The sequence below is a fragment of the Accipiter gentilis genome, chromosome 10 (genome assembly GCF_929443795.1).
Source record: "Accipiter gentilis chromosome 10, bAccGen1.1, whole genome shotgun sequence".
NCBI classification, from domain to species: domain Eukaryota; kingdom Metazoa; phylum Chordata; class Aves; order Accipitriformes; family Accipitridae; genus Astur; species Astur gentilis.
Genome location: NC_064889.1, coordinates 39,144,740 through 39,160,922, shown reverse-complemented (window position 1 = coordinate 39,160,922; position 16,183 = coordinate 39,144,740).

Genomic DNA, 16,183 nt, shown 5'->3' with positions numbered 1-16,183 from the left:
GCCCACATTTTTTCTGTATTACTGGGGTAGGAGGGATGTATTTTGGGATAAGAAAAAAAAAACCACCACCCCCCCCCCCAAAGAAAATCAAATCCAGTCTTACTGGTCTGGCAGCATTTGTGAAAGAAAAAGTCAGGAGTACAACTGGATGACTGTGGAGCCTGTCCCTGTGTGAGAGGAGACCTCTCTGCCTGGGTAAGGCTCTTAAGGCAAATATCAGAAATTATTGGGCTATTTTAGGGGAATCGGGTGGGTTGGGCTAACGAAGGTAGCGCTCTGAGCCATTAACTGCCCGCCTGGTGCTGCCACCCTCACTCGGAGCTCTCCCGGGGGAATCGGTGCTTCCCTCCCGCAAAGGCTAAGTCCTGGCAATCAGCAGGATTAGCCTCGTACGGCAATCAGCACTTGGAGTTTGACCTTGCAGGATGCCGAGTGCTTTCAGCTGACTCCGTGGTGGGGTTGTGACTGCTCGGTGCTTTATGAGAGCTTTCTTCTGCAGCGGCTCCTGATGGCCCCAGGAAGGCTTTTTAGCAGAGCATTAGGGGTCCTCGCTTCAGCTGAGAAAATGAGGCTGTTTGCTCCCACCACGTGCCATTTCTCCAATCAAGCAGTTCCCCATCAGCCCCAGATGCTGATTAATTTTCAACATCTTGTGCCTGACTTGCCTGATCTAAGCCGGTTGACTCAGAAAACAGGAAAGGTCAGTTTAAGTAACATCTAACCCAACGCGCCAGGCTTCGCATCCAAAACAAACAGCCGTCGCGCGGGATGCAGGCTCGCTGGAGATGACTCCCAGGTCCGTGTGCTTTCTCCCTGTCCTGACATCCCAGGGCTGTCCTCCCCTCCGAGAGCCGGAGGGGAAGGTGTGGAAACCCTCGCGGGTTGAAAAACCAGGAACATTTTTTGCGGAGGGATTGTTTCAATTAATTAAAAAAGGGAGGGAGAGCAACGATCTGCTGAATTCTAGGAGAAGGAATGCATCGTTGTTTGTAGTGTTAAGATCCTGGTTTCTAATCTCCTTTGCACAAGGTGGGACAACACCCTATGGCTATGGGCTTGGGGAGTGTTTTCTGTCCCGGCACACCAGGACTGGTGATGGGCTCTGCAGAAAAGAGAGGATGAAATTCTCAGCACAGTATCGGCTTTCCACCGCGTTTTTCTGGCATGCAAAGAGCATGGCCAAGGAGATTTACAGTGCTGTGCTAAGTGATCGTGCCCTTGCTGTGCCATGGGGTGGGAAAGATATTAGGGATAAGGAAGACCGGCGTGATGGAGGGATGCGGTGGGAGGTTTCAGCTGTGCCGTAAGTCATTTTTGAGAGCTCCCTCCTCTGCTGAGGTCCCAGCTATGGTCACCTCGGGGGTCTGCGTTTTGAGAAGCCACTGATAGTTCCCTGAGGCCAAATCAACTAGATGGTTCCTTGCAGATTCCAACTCATCAAAACAGGACCCCAACTATTAATATAGCCCATCTACAAGATAGTGCACTTATAAAATACCCTATAAATGAAGCATGGGGTTTGGTTTGTACTGAATTTTAAAGGAACAGTTCTGTTACAGGATCTCTGAATGTAGTCACAGTAACCCACCACTTTAAATGGTTTTACAGAATCCAAAGGGTTGGTAATCTGTGATAAAGAAATCTCCAAATGGTACCGTGTTCTTCTTGTCTTTACTTGTGCTTAGAGCTGCATCAGTTGAACAGCCTCGGTCTGGCTATGTGCGTGGAGGTAGGCTGGGTCTGTGTTATAGCAGTGTAGGACTAGGAAATGGGTATTTGTGTTTTATGATTTAGGGGAGGCAGAGATACCCAACTGACCCTGAAGTTTTTTCCCTGATCCAACTGCTAATGCAGTACCCTGGAAAGGATCGCGGTATTGCAGAGTCACATTTGACCCGGTACAGAAAAGGGCTGGAGGAAAAAATACGTCTACGTTCCTTAGTTTGGGAACCTGGCCTTGGCCTGATGAATAAGGAGGTAACTGAGTCGCTGCCGTAATTGTGCAGTGTTTAGACGTGGAAAGGAATACTGCATTTCCACAGTAATTCCAGTTAGTGCTCCCCTGTTCCTCCCACCACCTCCAGATTGTATTTCTAAATGATCTAGGACATTAGAGCAAAATCAGTAGCTGATTAGCCAGCCTGCTCAGCTGCAATCACACCTTTCAATATTAATTACCCACTCCTTGAATCTGATGACGTTGAACGTCTGCAGCGAGGGCTGCTCGGTGTTTGGTATCGTTGGCCAAAGACAAGGATTTAAAGGGACAAAGTGCCCGCATTCGCCCGGCCAGCGGGAAATGAGTGCTCGTTTGCAAACGTGATTGAGGAACATGATCAGCTCTTCCAGGGGTCTTAGCCTGAAGGCAGCCAGCCTGATAGCACCGACCCGGCTGTGCGTGTCGAAGATCGCGGGGGAGGCTTTGCATCGCAAGGCAAGACAGAGGAGAAGCAAAACCGTCTGCTGAGGGGTCGGGGCCAGGTTCTGAGCTGGTGGGAGCCGGTGGAGCAGTTGGCATGCGCAGAAACGCTGCTTGTCTGGGGCCTTTTCTAGGGAACACAGAGGGTTTTGCTGGCTCGGTTCGGCTCGGCGTGAAGACGGTCAGCAGCTCAGGCTGGGCTCTTGGAAAACTGTTGGAAGTCACGTTGGAAAAAGATGCTCCGGTGGGTCCTCGCCAGGCTCCAGCCCTCCCTCCTTCTTTTGTAGGTTGAAGCAACATCTTTGTTTTGCAATTTTGGTTCATCTTTTACTAAACAAACTCCAAAACCAAGGCAGTACAAGAAGAAGAACTAGACAACCGTATTCACCAAGTTTTTCCCCGAAAGCCCAAGACTGCCGTACGCAGACTTGAGTTAGCGTGGGTTGTGCCAAACTGATTCTGTATCTCACCTTGCCCTGCTTCTGGCTGGTGAAATTCCTTCCCTGGCAGAAGACCAAGAGCCAGCCCTGGGCTTGTGGCCACCGCAGGGGACAAGCCCGGCCAGTGGTGAGCACTGTGAAGGTGCAGGAGGCTGAGCTGCTTCTTTTGTGCAGCCGGGAGCGGGGATTCGAGGTGAACGCCTTCAGCCTCGGGCCGGGGACTGGCGTGGAGCTCAGGTGGTGCCGAGACATGCACGTGGCATGTTCCCATCACGGAGTTCAGGCAGAGTTCGGCCCCGGCACTGGGAGCCGCTGGAGACAATGCAAATCCCACCTGCTCCTGCCAGCTGCGCATTTTGCCCCTGGTCTAACCGCTTGTCTGCATATCACAATGAACCTCAAAGCTCCTGCATAAAATAACACTTTATTATTATTAATAATAATAAGTAGAGGTAATTTGTGATTCTTGAAACTGGCCCAAGCCACCAAATTCAGATCGAGATCTGACTTCAACCTCCTGAATGTGGGGGTTTGGGCTAGTCCCTATGCATGCATGGGACCAGTTGTGAAATTTGGAGTTCAGATCCTAAGTCCCTTCCTCCTGCCCCTGAGCTTTCAGAGCTGTGGTCTGGCTCCAGGCCAATGTTTAACCATTATGAAAACCTCTCTATTTAAGGGTGTGCCACCTGTCTCTCTCTCTTTTTTTTTTTTTTTTTATTTAATTATGATCTTCAGGAGGGTGAATTGCATTAATGAGATGTGCTGGTAACTGCAGGGTGATCAGTAAGGTGTTTGCTCGCAGTGGCAGGGTTTGCTACGGTGGAGAAAACCGTCAGGGCTGGTGACCCCATGCGAATGACACGGTGTGACCTTCTTGGTCTTTATGGCCATTTTTGCATGCTTTGCCTGCTGGACAGTCCCAGCCTTTGCGGTGGCATCGGCACAGGCTGCAGGAACGTGGTAAACGGCAAGTGTAAGAGGTTACGACTGGGCTTTTTGAAAGAGCCGAGTGCTGGGTGCGGCGTGAGACCGTGCTCTGGTGCTGGTGTGCAGCTATTGCACATCTGGCTCAAGAGGGCTAGAAATAAATTGCTAGAAATCTTGTTCCGAAGATGAGGGGAAGGTGGGAGAAACTCTTATTCTGTTAGCAGGGCAGACAGGTGAAAGCTTTTCCCATTACTGGGGCATTCACAAAAGCTTTCTCTGGGTAAATTCTCTTATGTCCGATGCATCTATGTGATGTGTGTCCACAGGGCAGTCCTTTCTCCGTCACCACATCCATAGGCTTCTCTTCCTCTCCCTGACCATGTTCTGCCACAGAGCTTCATCCTTTAGGACCTCCATCCTTTCCCCAAAAGGCTTGAAACTGGCCAAAGAGACAGTTTATCTAAATAACTTTTGAAGTTACGAGACTGACAGATCCACGGACACACAGAGGAAAACTACATAACTCTCCTTTAGAAAAAGAAGTAAAAATAAGAGAGGCTGAGGTTGCATATTTTTTTTGTGTGTGGCAGCTTTCAGGTTGGGTATCCAGCACACTTCTTGGCTCATCTTGTTTTTTTTTTTAAGATCCAGCAAACAGAGTGAGGGTGTTCCGTGTTCAAGAGCTGCTGTAGAGCGGGAGCACGGTGCAGAATCTGCCCCTGCCTGTTTGCTGCACTTCGAACTCCCCGTGTGTACTGGGGTGTCACTGCCAGCAGCCCCCAGGAACCAGTTTGGTGGCAACGGTGGAGCCATCGAGCGTGAATCCCCCCTGCCTTCAACGGTAGAAAGAAGCTACCACAGGGAAGAGCTGAAATGAGCTCTTGAGGTCATGCAGCAGGTCCGTCCTGGAGGCAGCCCAGTGAGTTCTCTGACCTCCATCCTCACCCAAAAGCCGGACAGACCACGAATCAGTCCTCTGCAGAAAGCAAACTCCGCTGTTTGCAAAACTGACCTGTGGTAGATGAGTTTTTGCAATACAGGAGGGTTAGTGTCATTCAAAACCAATTTTTTTTTTTTTTAAAAAAAAGGTCTGACCAACCGATTGGCATTTTTATTAATAATTTTTCAAAGCTGCAAGCGTACAGCCTCTCCCTTGTTCCAACAAGCATGGGTGGGAGAGGGTTTGCAGCCCAGCCTGCACGCCTGGGCGCGAAGGTGGGCGAGCGATCGCAGGCTGGCTCTGGCTGAGCGTTGGCTGCGATGCAGCTCTGCTTCCAGGGCTAAGGAGAAGCCAAGCCGGTGGGAATGTACTCCGGCATCGTTTTCTGCCGTTCACAGTAATTTTTATTTATATGTTTGCTTTTTCACATGCAGATGGCCAGCATCAATGGCTCAGAGCTGTGGTTTGCGTCCCAGAGCCAAGCAAGTCGTCTTGTCCTGGCTCAGCCTTCAAGCGAGCTGGCTTGCCCGTGTCTACCTGGGCTGTTGCTATCTCTGCAAAGTGGGTAGTTCGTTCCACAAGCTTCCAGCAGTAGGTTGCTGGCTGTTTGCATCATAAACTAGTGTTTAAAGTGTGGTTACGGTCAGCAAAGAGCCAGAGAGCAACTGTAAAATTGACATCCTAGGGTTTTTAAAATATTTATCCCTTGTCAATGGCTGTCCGTATCAAATTTGCTCCATTTATGAGTCGCAGTGAGATTTCTCCCTCCCAAACTCAGCGTGGCAGCTGGAAACTGCTTTCACTCTTTGGTTTGCATGGCAAATGGAAAGCACTGGAAAGCAAAGGGACAGCAGCCACCGTTGCTTTGAGTCACGCAGGCTTCCAGGGCATGTGCTGGACCCGGCGTAGACCAATACATGCTCATCCGTGCCTAGAGCCAGTTTGTGTGGACTGAGTGACTGGGAGGACATTGTCTGCCTGTGGACTCCCTCTTCCACTGAGCGTGGGTTTGGGCAGCTTTTGAGAGGGCTACGAGCTAGGTGGTAGGTGCCCCAAAAGAAGACTTAAGCCCGCATTGAGCTGGCAGCAGAGGTCTGCCCATCATGCTTCCAGAGAGAAGTGGCTTTTCCCCAGGAGGAATCCAGCCGGGAGGCTGGTGACCATCCCACAGCAGGGATGGCTCAGATCAAGAGGGCTCTGCTGTAGGAGCTCTGTCTCGGAGCAACGGAGACTTGGACTCTGCTCCACCGTCAATGGATTTTATTGTCCTGCAGGGTTTTGCTCCAACACTTAATTCAGCAGCTCCATTCATTTTGATCGGTACGTACATATATACCTTGGCACTTGGCTGCCAGGACAGGCCAAACGGTATTACGCAGCCCCAGCCAAAAAGCACAGGGCGAGGTAGGGAGGTTGCAGAAAAATTCCTCCCTTGCTCGGGTGAAGTTCCTAGAATCTGCGGGGAGGTACAGGGCGAGGGTTGGCACCGGCGTGGCGGCCCCGCCGGCTTGGACAAGGGCTTGAGAAACTTCTCAGCTTGACTTCGAACCGCTCCGTAAAAAATTCAGGACAAACGTTGGAGGTAAACTGCTAAATCATGTCTTAAATCCCTTCCTCCGGAGTCAGATTCCACTCCCGGGCGCTTACCCGGCACATCTGGAGAGGGGATGCGAAAGTCTGAAATTCACTCTAAACACCCCTTCTTTCCCTTCCCACCTCCTCCCCGCTGACCTGAGACCTCCTTGAATGCGGGCAGAGCTGGGGGGGGACGACACACGGCGCTAATTACTGTCCCAAATGTGGGTGAGTTATGGCCGCTGAGCACACAGGGCTGGTTTTGTGTGCTGAGTTGGGTGTGGGCATTGCTCTTTCCTCACAAAGGTGAGACCTCCAGGTTTTGAAGTCGGAAAAAGCCCCAGTCCAGCTCCTGAGATCCTTCGTTTGCTTTTTCCCCTAAGATTTGTATTTTCTTAATTGGAAGGACTGGTACAGAGAAAATCCCTAAGTGGGCGTTGGGTGGTGGTGGGACTCTGCGGCTGAATTTGGTGTCTGCTTGGGAACAGTGGGTCCAAAAAAGCTACCGTAAAGAAATGAGTTTGACATTTGGTAATAATCAGAGCAAAAACAGTGGTAGAGACAACAAATCTGGGGAAACCGTGTCCGTGGTGCGAGTTTGTCCGGATAGTTTTGGTGGGTTTTGTTTATGTAGTAGTGCTGGATGTTTGGAAGTGAGGGACACCCAACTGTCTTGTTTTCAGTTTGCTTTTCAGCTGGTACCTAATCTTTAGAAACTGGAATTTTTTGGCGCTGTTGCCCGTACTGCGTCATGCACATAACGATGCAAAGAGATTCCCAAGGATGTGTCATCTAGTCTCTAGACAGAAAAAAAGAATTACAGATACTGCATTGCTCTGAGGGGAAAGAGCAGATGGGCAAAGCATTTTCTGCAGGTTTCTGTCTGTGACTGTGAAGAGAAAGTGGCTCATTATTGTAGGTCTGCAAAAAATTAAATCTGTCATATTTCCTAGTCTGCCTGAAGTTCTAAAGTCACAAATTAATTTTTCTTTGGCATAGGGCGAATTGTTGGCCTCATGGGGCTCCCTTTGGTCAGGCTACTGATGGGGACAGTAACCAAATATGACAGGGCTGCATGTTGCATTTCCATTTTCTTTACAGAGCCCCACTTCCTTAAAATTAGGTAAGATTTATGATTGCTTCTTTGATACGCCAGCCAATAAGGAAAAGTATCTTTAGCCCAACGTAAAAAACACGGAAAATATTTTTTTTAGTAGAGAAGTTCCACTCTATATAGTATGTCTGTCCCAAAGAGTGCACTGAGGGTGGAATGGCCCGACCTCTGGGTCCCGGGGAGTGAAGAAGAGGTTTTTCTTGAAAACCTGTAGCCTGCTGATCCTACTCTTTCTCCCTTCGATGGATTATTTTTCCGCCAAAGGTGGATGCCTCATTTTTGAACAGGTAGGAACAAAGCATGCTCCAAATAACCAAAGCCCCGTTTTCCAAAGGGCGCCTGGTCTGAGTTGCGTTGGTGCCTTGACATTTCAGCTGGTGGGTCCCACTGCAAAGCAATGTTGGTTTGGAGCAACCTCAGGCTCCAACAGCTTTATTGCCCGTGTCTGATCACAGAGTCCCAGTTTGAAAATGGCTTCGGAAGTCTGAACTTTTATCCAAATCGTGAACAATATTTACATATATATATATATATATTTTTAAATTAAAAAAACAGAGATAATCTGATGTTTCCCATCAGTTTGGCCCCGGGTTGTTCAGCAGTGGAAGAGGACGGGCCAAAATATCCAGAGAAGGACAATTCTCACAGCACCAGCTTTCCGGCCTGAGCATAGGGAGGAAGTGATGGAAATCTCCTGGGAAATCCTGTTCTCTTCTCATAGGATTCCTGGCCCAACTTTCCATTTAGTCCAAAGTTCTGTGGGAAAAATTATATATATATATGTAAAAAGAAAAATATATACACACACTTGCACATTGCCTTTATTGTGTTAATGGAACTGGCCAGTTTTCAAGAGCTATAGGCAATATCTCGGTTCAGTACTGATTGCCTTTTGCTCCAGTAGTGCTTTAAGATAAATGTTGCAACTATTTTTACGCAGTTCCTTACCTTTTTTGTTTTGCCTTTGTTTTCCGTATATCATTATTTTAGGAGCTGCAATAGGAAAAAAATCTTTCTTTCTATCCTCCCTATCCTGCCTATGTCTCAGGTCTTTAACTGGCAGGGATAAAGAGCAGGCTTTTGGAAGTAGGTGCATGAACAACGGTGAATATTGTGTGTGTACTGGTCGGTCTGTGGGGGGAACTGGCAGGGAAGAAGGGCAGCGATGGGCATATGGCTCTCCAAGCAAATAACCCCCAGTTCCTCCAAAAAGTGCCCTCCCCTTAAACCCTCACCATCCTCCTGCCCCTGCCCAGCATTTAGTTTTGACTCGTGAAATGACAAAAACACCTTTTCCGACAAAACATCTTTTCCCTCAAAACCTGCCCCAGAAAGCTGGAAATCCCGCTAGAAATGAGTGGGGAGAGCTGCTCCCAGGATATTGTGTTAAACAAACCGATAGCGATCCTGGCCTTTCCAAAAGTTTTTCCCTAAAGCAGGTGCCAGTGCAGGTATTTGGACGCGTTGCAGACGCTCCTCCCTGGGGCTGTACCGTTATGGCCCTGGGGTCCTGAGCCCATTTTAATGTTTTGCTGGCTCTTTCCCCTCCTATTACTGCCGCTCATCCCCTCCCTATTTGCAGGACCTTTTTCTCTGCCCTGGGGGTGTTTTGCAGGATTCTGTGCCAGCTTGGATGATAACGGGGTGCTGCCGGCTCTGGGGCTTTTTTGCAGTATTTTGTTCCTGAGGATGGCACCGAGGTGTTCCCGTGTGTCGGGTCCCAGAGCTGTCCTGGATCCGGCTGCCGTGTCGAGGAGAGACCCACCGTAGGAAGGCAAAGTCTCCCACGAGGCCAGAGAGGCACCTTTGCCATCATTAGAAAGTCCTTGACATCTCTTGTCACTACACCGATAAAAAGGGATCACGGGAAGCGTGGGAAAGTCGGCAGGGCTGGCCGATCCTGCCCATCCTCCCCGGGCACTTGCTGCCCGCCCTGCCCAGCAGCTCTGCTCCCGTGTTTGGTTTGAGCGGTGAAAGTCCATGTGAAGAATGAGAGGAATCCACCGGGATCAGCCGGGACCGGGATCTGGGGGTCCTCCCACACTGCCCAGGTCAGGAGCTGGCAGGAGCACCCAGGGCAGGGCAGGGCTGATGGCTGGTTTTGGGTCATATCTTCAAAAGATCTGGTTTTCACCACTCCCCTGAAGGGCTATAGGGCTGGTTGCTTGAAAATGGAAGTACCCTTTATCACGTGCTACTGAAAAATATCTATATTGATAAGCCTCCGGTGCGTTCCTGGTCCAGAACTGTTTGTCCATCTCATCAGGGTCTTGAAAATGTTAGGCAGGAGTCCCAAGTGGATGGCAAAAAGCTGTGAAGTCCAGGTGCAAGGCATCTTATTTTGGGGCTATACGTTTTTAAATCAAAGTTCTTTCAATATCCGTATCTGCCTGCGGTTAATGGGTTACAGATGCAAATTGGCACTTCCAGCTCCTGACCCGAGGTGCCCCGGCCAGGTCTCATGACTGAATCGAACGGGGCCAAGAAATATCGACAGGCTGGAAAAGCACTGAGCTCTCCGCTCTGAGGATATTTTCCTTAAAGCTCCAGCTCCCGGAACCGTGTGAATCCTGACTTTTCCTACCTGAAAGCTAAATTTTGGTGGAGGAGAACCACTTCCCTGAGTGAATATGAACAATGTGAAAGCCAGATGCCCTTTTCATTTCATTATTTCTTTATTTCCATTTAATGAGGGATTTAATTATATTTTAAAGCTACTGTTTGATGAAGTCTGGGGACACTTCTTGCTTGTAGCACTTGGTTTGCATGGTCTCCAGCCCCGAAGCACCAGCCCGAGCCCAAATCCCTGGGGCTGTTTGTGCGTCCGCACCCAGCCATGGGGCTCGAGGGGATGCGAAGTGTGTTGAATCGCCCAGAGCTGTGTCTCGCTGCGGGGTACAAGGCAAAACTCCTTCCCAAAACACATGCAGTGAATCTCGTGTATTTTGAAGGTATTATCCCCAGCAGACAGACCAGGGGGCAGGGGTCGGGCTTCGTTGACGTAGAACTGGTTCACAAGCGCCGAAACGTGCTGGTGGGTGGTGGGGAGCACTTGGCTACATGAGCTAATTCTCATCGTACCCTGCAAGACTCGGCTGTTTTCTCAGGCTCCTCTGGGAGTGGTGGATTAAGGGCCAGGGTGTGTTTGATTTGGAGGGTGTAACTGTTTATGGACCTGTATTAGAATGGGATATTTGGAGATGCCGAAGTGAGCACAAGTCCTCTACAAATCAGTTGGAGGCCTGTTGCGCCTAAGTCACTTTGTCCCTGGAAGAATCCCATATTTAATGTGGATATGGCTGCTTGGGGATCAGGTTGCTCTTGGGAGGTAATTTTTATTTATTGATTTTTGTCAGAGAGATGCTGCTTTAAATACCATCCCCGCTGTCGTATTCCCCCTTTTTTTTTGTGAATGAGTTGGCAGCACAGCTGGGTACTGCTAATAAATCTATAATAAATGAATTACATTATTAAGAAAAACCACTTCATGTTAGACAGTTCCTGATGCGCTTTTGGGCATTTCCCTTTGGCTGGGGCTTTGCTGCCTTTCTCAGGAAGCGAGGAGGGGCAGGGGATGCTGGGCAGGGCAACGGGCACAGGGCACGGTTCAGGCATCCCGTGTCGTTGTTGCATCGTCTCTGTGTAGCGTGGCTTTGCGGAGGATAGGTTATGGAGGAGCTAAAGGTCATCCGTGGGGTTTAGCAGGAAGCAAGGTGAAAACACAAGATTTTTTTCCTCCTGATTTTACCAAAGTCATTCCAGGATGGAGTCTGTTAGCTTTACAGCAGACCAAAGCAAGCCTGCATCCCTGTGCAAACTCACTCTTGTTTAATTAAGGTGGCCAAATGGGCATAAACTCCTGAGCCAGTTGTTCTTTCTGAGCAGCTTATTTCAGTTTAGCTTAAGCCCGTTCCTAACCGGTCGATACCAAGGAGTGTCCCCAGAGCCAGTGGCACCAGGGAACCCAGCACGGATCAAAGTCACAGGTGAATTTAGAGAGCTTTTAACACTCCTGTGTTTAGACTGGCTGTGATCCGTCGGGTTTTGGGGCATCGCTTCAGGGACCACGACTAGCTGGAGCACTTGGTACGTGGTTGGTGATGGCAGCGATCCCCCCATCTGCCCCTTGCCTTGGTCTCCCTTCGAGGAGTGTTCGGGCTCCCCTGTGCAAGTCTTTGCCTGCTCCTCTTGTAACTGCGCTCGCAAAGAAATCTTCAAAGGCTCAGTCCTATCATTTTTCCCCACCATATGTTCTCATTAAAAAATTTATTGTGCACTTTATCTTAGGATTATTTGCCATCAATTAATAAAACATGTTGCAAGCTTCAAATGAACATTCTCCCCTCCCCACTTCCCTTTAACGAGGGAAAGGACAGAGAAATATGAAAAAAAATTACCACGACAGATGGTGTTTTTTAACCTTTCTTTTGCCCAATCTGGAAAAAAAAAAAAAAAGTTCTCAGAATATTGGCATGGGTTTTTAATTATGAGTTACATCACTTGAAGGCCTAATCCGAAGCTTAGTGAGCTCAGGGGACAGACTGCCAGCCCGAAATACGTTCACGTGTTAAGGTATATGGATGCTGACACACGGGCACGCTCCGGCGCAGGGCCAAGGGGATGGGGGGCTGTGGGGTGACGGTGGGGGTGGCTGCGGGAGCGGGTCCCCCCCTCTTCTCCAGGCACCAGGATGGGCAGGGAAAACTGCAAAATCCACTCCTGGAAGCAAATGGTTGGTGAGTGCCGCGGCCAACAGCTCCCAAAGGCATGTGTAGTTGGCAGCCAAAATGTCGTGTCGTCCTTGGCAGTAGATGTTCAGTCTTGTAGGTAAGGGTGGGCTCTGATGGAGGTTTAAGAAAGTGGCATTTGGGGTTTTTTAAAGAGTTCCCGAAAGGAGAGCACCTCCCTGCCGTGCCCCTTCGCTTGGGGAATATAATCCTTGATTTAGGGGGAGGAAGGGTGACGTGGAGGGAGGTCGATGACCCTTGAGGTAACGCGTGACCCTCTCTCTCCTATCCCACTGGATGAGATCAGGAGCGTGGTTTTTCCCTCCTGTTATTTGCAATTTTGGGCCGGCCGACAGAAGCCGATTCCTGGGGCCAGCAGGGTTGGTGGTGGGGAGACGATGGGGCGGGAGGAAAAGCAAATACAACATCTACCAGCAGTCCCCGTGGATGCTGCAGGGCTGGTACGCCGTGTACCCTGCGGAGCATTTGCTTTGTGTCTGTGCCTACCAGGGGAAAATAAATACAAAAATAATGCATACAGCCGGGTTTCTTATATAAATAAATGTCTGGGGAGAGACCTGGCTGTGGGTAACCTGCTGGGAAAGTCCTGGTCAGATGGGAATTGTAGAGTTAAACACTCCAGTCTCACTTGGATGTGTCTCGGCTTTGATTTATACTTCTGATTGGATGTTTGCCTGGCCTGATCAGAGAGCTTGGGCAGCGGCTCATGTTGACACTTGGTGTTTAGCTCTGGGTAAAGTTTAAACAGGACTTATCATGGCTCTGACACCTCGTGAAGGCTTCCCTGGTTTAACAGCATGCTTCATGCCATCTCTTGCATAGATTTTTACTCCCTTGCTGTCCTAGATATTCAAAAAGAAAAAGGTAAACTTGCAAAGTAAATTCATGGAGTAGCTTATTTGAAGGCTCCTCTAATTTTAAAATAACCCCGTTGCCCTCGAATCATGTGGCCATTTCTCTACTCGCTTACGCTGGTAGAATATAAAGCTGGAAGAAGTGATCTGAGGTCAATGAGGCCGATCCAGCCTTTCAGAAACTGTTAACTGCATTGCCCACATTGCTCACGTTTGCCCCAGAAGCAGCGTTGGGCTCTGCTGGGACTAAAACAGCCTCATGCGGGAGGAAAGGCTTGTTTTTAGGGTCTAGCATTGCAACAAGACTTCGGCTGGAGTGGCTCAAAATGGTAACTCTAATTTGTGACTATCTCCTATTTCCCCCCCCCCCCAAATTGTAACGGCTTCTTCCTCTTTTGCTTTTACCAGAAATAGCTCAAATTAACAGCTGTCAGGTTTGTTCCCCCGTTTTTCTCCCTTCTCTAGAAGGGGAGCGTTGAGATACCCGCTCCCGCTGCAGCTTCGGGGGCTCAGATGGCCAAGGGCTGCCCCCAGCTCTGCTTGCACCCTGTCGCGCAGGTTGGGTGACAATATTTAGAAGGGAGTGGGTGACGGTATTTATCCCACTCGCCCCAACTGCTGTCCACCTAACTTCAAACGTAAAGACCGGCAGAGAGGTGCATTGGAAGTGGAGTTTAACACAGCCATTCCCGGCCTGATGCAGGCTCTGGGTTTGGACAAAGCTCCTGCTAAATAACATTGTAGTAATTTAATTTTATGCTTCGGTTTTTATGAGTAACAATTAAGAAAAAAAGCGGAATGTAATTACAGCACCTTGAAGTGTAGCGTTACTGGGCCAAAGACTGAAATGAGGTTACAATATGTCAGCCTTTTATCTTGGATCTGATAGGGGTGTTATTCATTGTATTAAAAATTTGCCAGGAGAGGCTTCACTGAAAATTAACCCACGTTATCACAGTGAGTAATATCCTGGTTTTATCATGTGGAATAAATAAATAATACAGACTTATGCTTTTGCTTAATGAGGTTACACTGAATGCAGAGTGAGGAAACAGTGTTAACTCCGATGCAAGAAAACAGTGATTAAGGTGAGATGAAACTAGAACAGAAAGCGTCCCCAGTTTTCTTGCATAACGGCAGAGCTTGTATTACTATTAATTACATTATGCAACAGGAATAGGATGGAATTCGGCTCTATCTAGCAATAGACCAGGGTGAAAAACTCTTTGCAAACATCTCTGTGATTTCTCAGGAAAATTCCACTTTTGTGATGCTCCTGACACCATTTTCTTGCCTTGACTGGTTGTGGTTGTTTGGCTTCAAGCCACCCTGCCGAAACAACCCATTTGGCCCAACTCGGGGAGCCTTTTCCACTTGATCTTGCTGGTGTTTTTCCCACCTAGATCCCCAACCTGCTGCTCTGCACTGTGGGACTGACAAATCCAGGCTCAAAGTGATGTGGACTATTGGCGTGACTGATGGGGAAAACTCCCAAATTAGAATCACAGAATATCTCAGATTGGAAAGGACCCATAAGGATCACCGAGTCCAACTCCCAGTTTGTGAGAGCTGAGGTCTGCTTGGTGGTGGAACGTGGACCTGGCTTGCTTGAGCCTGTATGATGAGCCAGATGTGCTGGACAGGCACTTTCCCCAAGTGACTGGTGGTATTTCTTTAGGTGAATAGTTAAACCCCACAGAACGTGTCTGTGCTACCGGTGGGAGCGGGGCTGGCAAAGCATCTGAAGCCAAGGGGAGGAGAGGGCTGGGGTCTGCCCGGCCACTGTGACGTGGTGCTTGGGGACATCCCATCCTACAGCGTGTGCTGGCAGGGATGGAGGGGATGCTCGCTCGTGCCACGAGCCTGGGTTTGGGGATCAATTGGCCTGATCAAGAGCGCGTTGTTATGGGCAGAAAGATGAATAGCCTGATTCTGGACTTCATTAGCCGAGAGCCTGAAATTGTTTCACGTGAACAAAAAGATCGTCCGGGACGTTAATCCCTTGCACCTGTTTAGCTTTGTTCAACCTCCCTCTGCCCCGGCCGGGGTTGCGTCAGCAGGCGTGACACTGCAGGCAAGAAGAAACCGGTCGCAGCAGAGGAATTAACCGTGCTTTTCAGTCAACGCGTTTGCGGGACAGAGCGCCGAGCTGTGCCTGATGGGTTTGAACTCCCGAGCTGGCACGGGGGAGCCTCGACGTCTCCCTGGCACACCGAGCCCGTGGGTCGGAGTGGTCCGGAGGAGGGGGACGAGGTGGCCGTACCCCCAGGGCTGCCCGTCCCATCGCCGCCGTTCTGCACACAGAAGGGTTCCGCCTGCACCCAGGTTTCTCTTCCAAAAGACGAACTTTTTCCTCCCCTTCTAAAATAACTATGCTGAAGGGCTTGAAAAAAGCAAACAAACCGCTTGTCCTTCCGTGCCAGTGGATGTTAATAATACCAGGAATACTATTATCCTCTGGGCTATCATCATCTATAATACCTCCAGAAATCTCTTGGGTAGTTTTAATTATGTTTGTGCCTTTTCTTTCAGCCCTTGTTATCTCTCGGGTTCCTCTGGGTTGGGGGAAGGGTCACGGCACCAAAGTCGCTTCTCTAAAGCGCCTTTGTTTTCCCTGCGCAGGTATTAAGTTGATGGCACAACAATCCCCCGAGTACATTAGATTCGCTTTCCTGCCCTCCCCTGCCTGAATGCAGACCTTGTGCGTCCCCCGTGCACAGAGCGAGCCCGGCGCGGGCAGCCCGAGGAGCGGGCCCGCAGGAATGCAGGTGAACAGAGCCAAATTGTTCCAGCTGCGAGAAGAAGGGAAGAGAGAGGGAGAAGGAGAGAAAGGAAAAGCAAAGGAGAGAAGGAAGAGCTGGGAGGTGTGGGGGGGGAAATCCTGGTCTGTGCGTGGTGGAATTTCTCTGGAGATATTTGCAGGGTAGCGCGGTTAAAAAAAAAGAATGCTTAGAAAAATAATAAAGAGTCCAGTCTTCCACGTGGGCCTGTAAGGGGAGGTTTTTGTCAGTGCCCTCCATGGGAAGGTGGCGTTTGAGAGAACAATTGCTGGGCTGTTGTACCGTGCCTGCCGCTATGAATGAAGCTTAAGAAAAGGTGTCCTTGGACTCCTGCTAAAACCCATCATCTCCTCCATTCCCTGCGTGTGCCTACTCGCTGCCGCTGC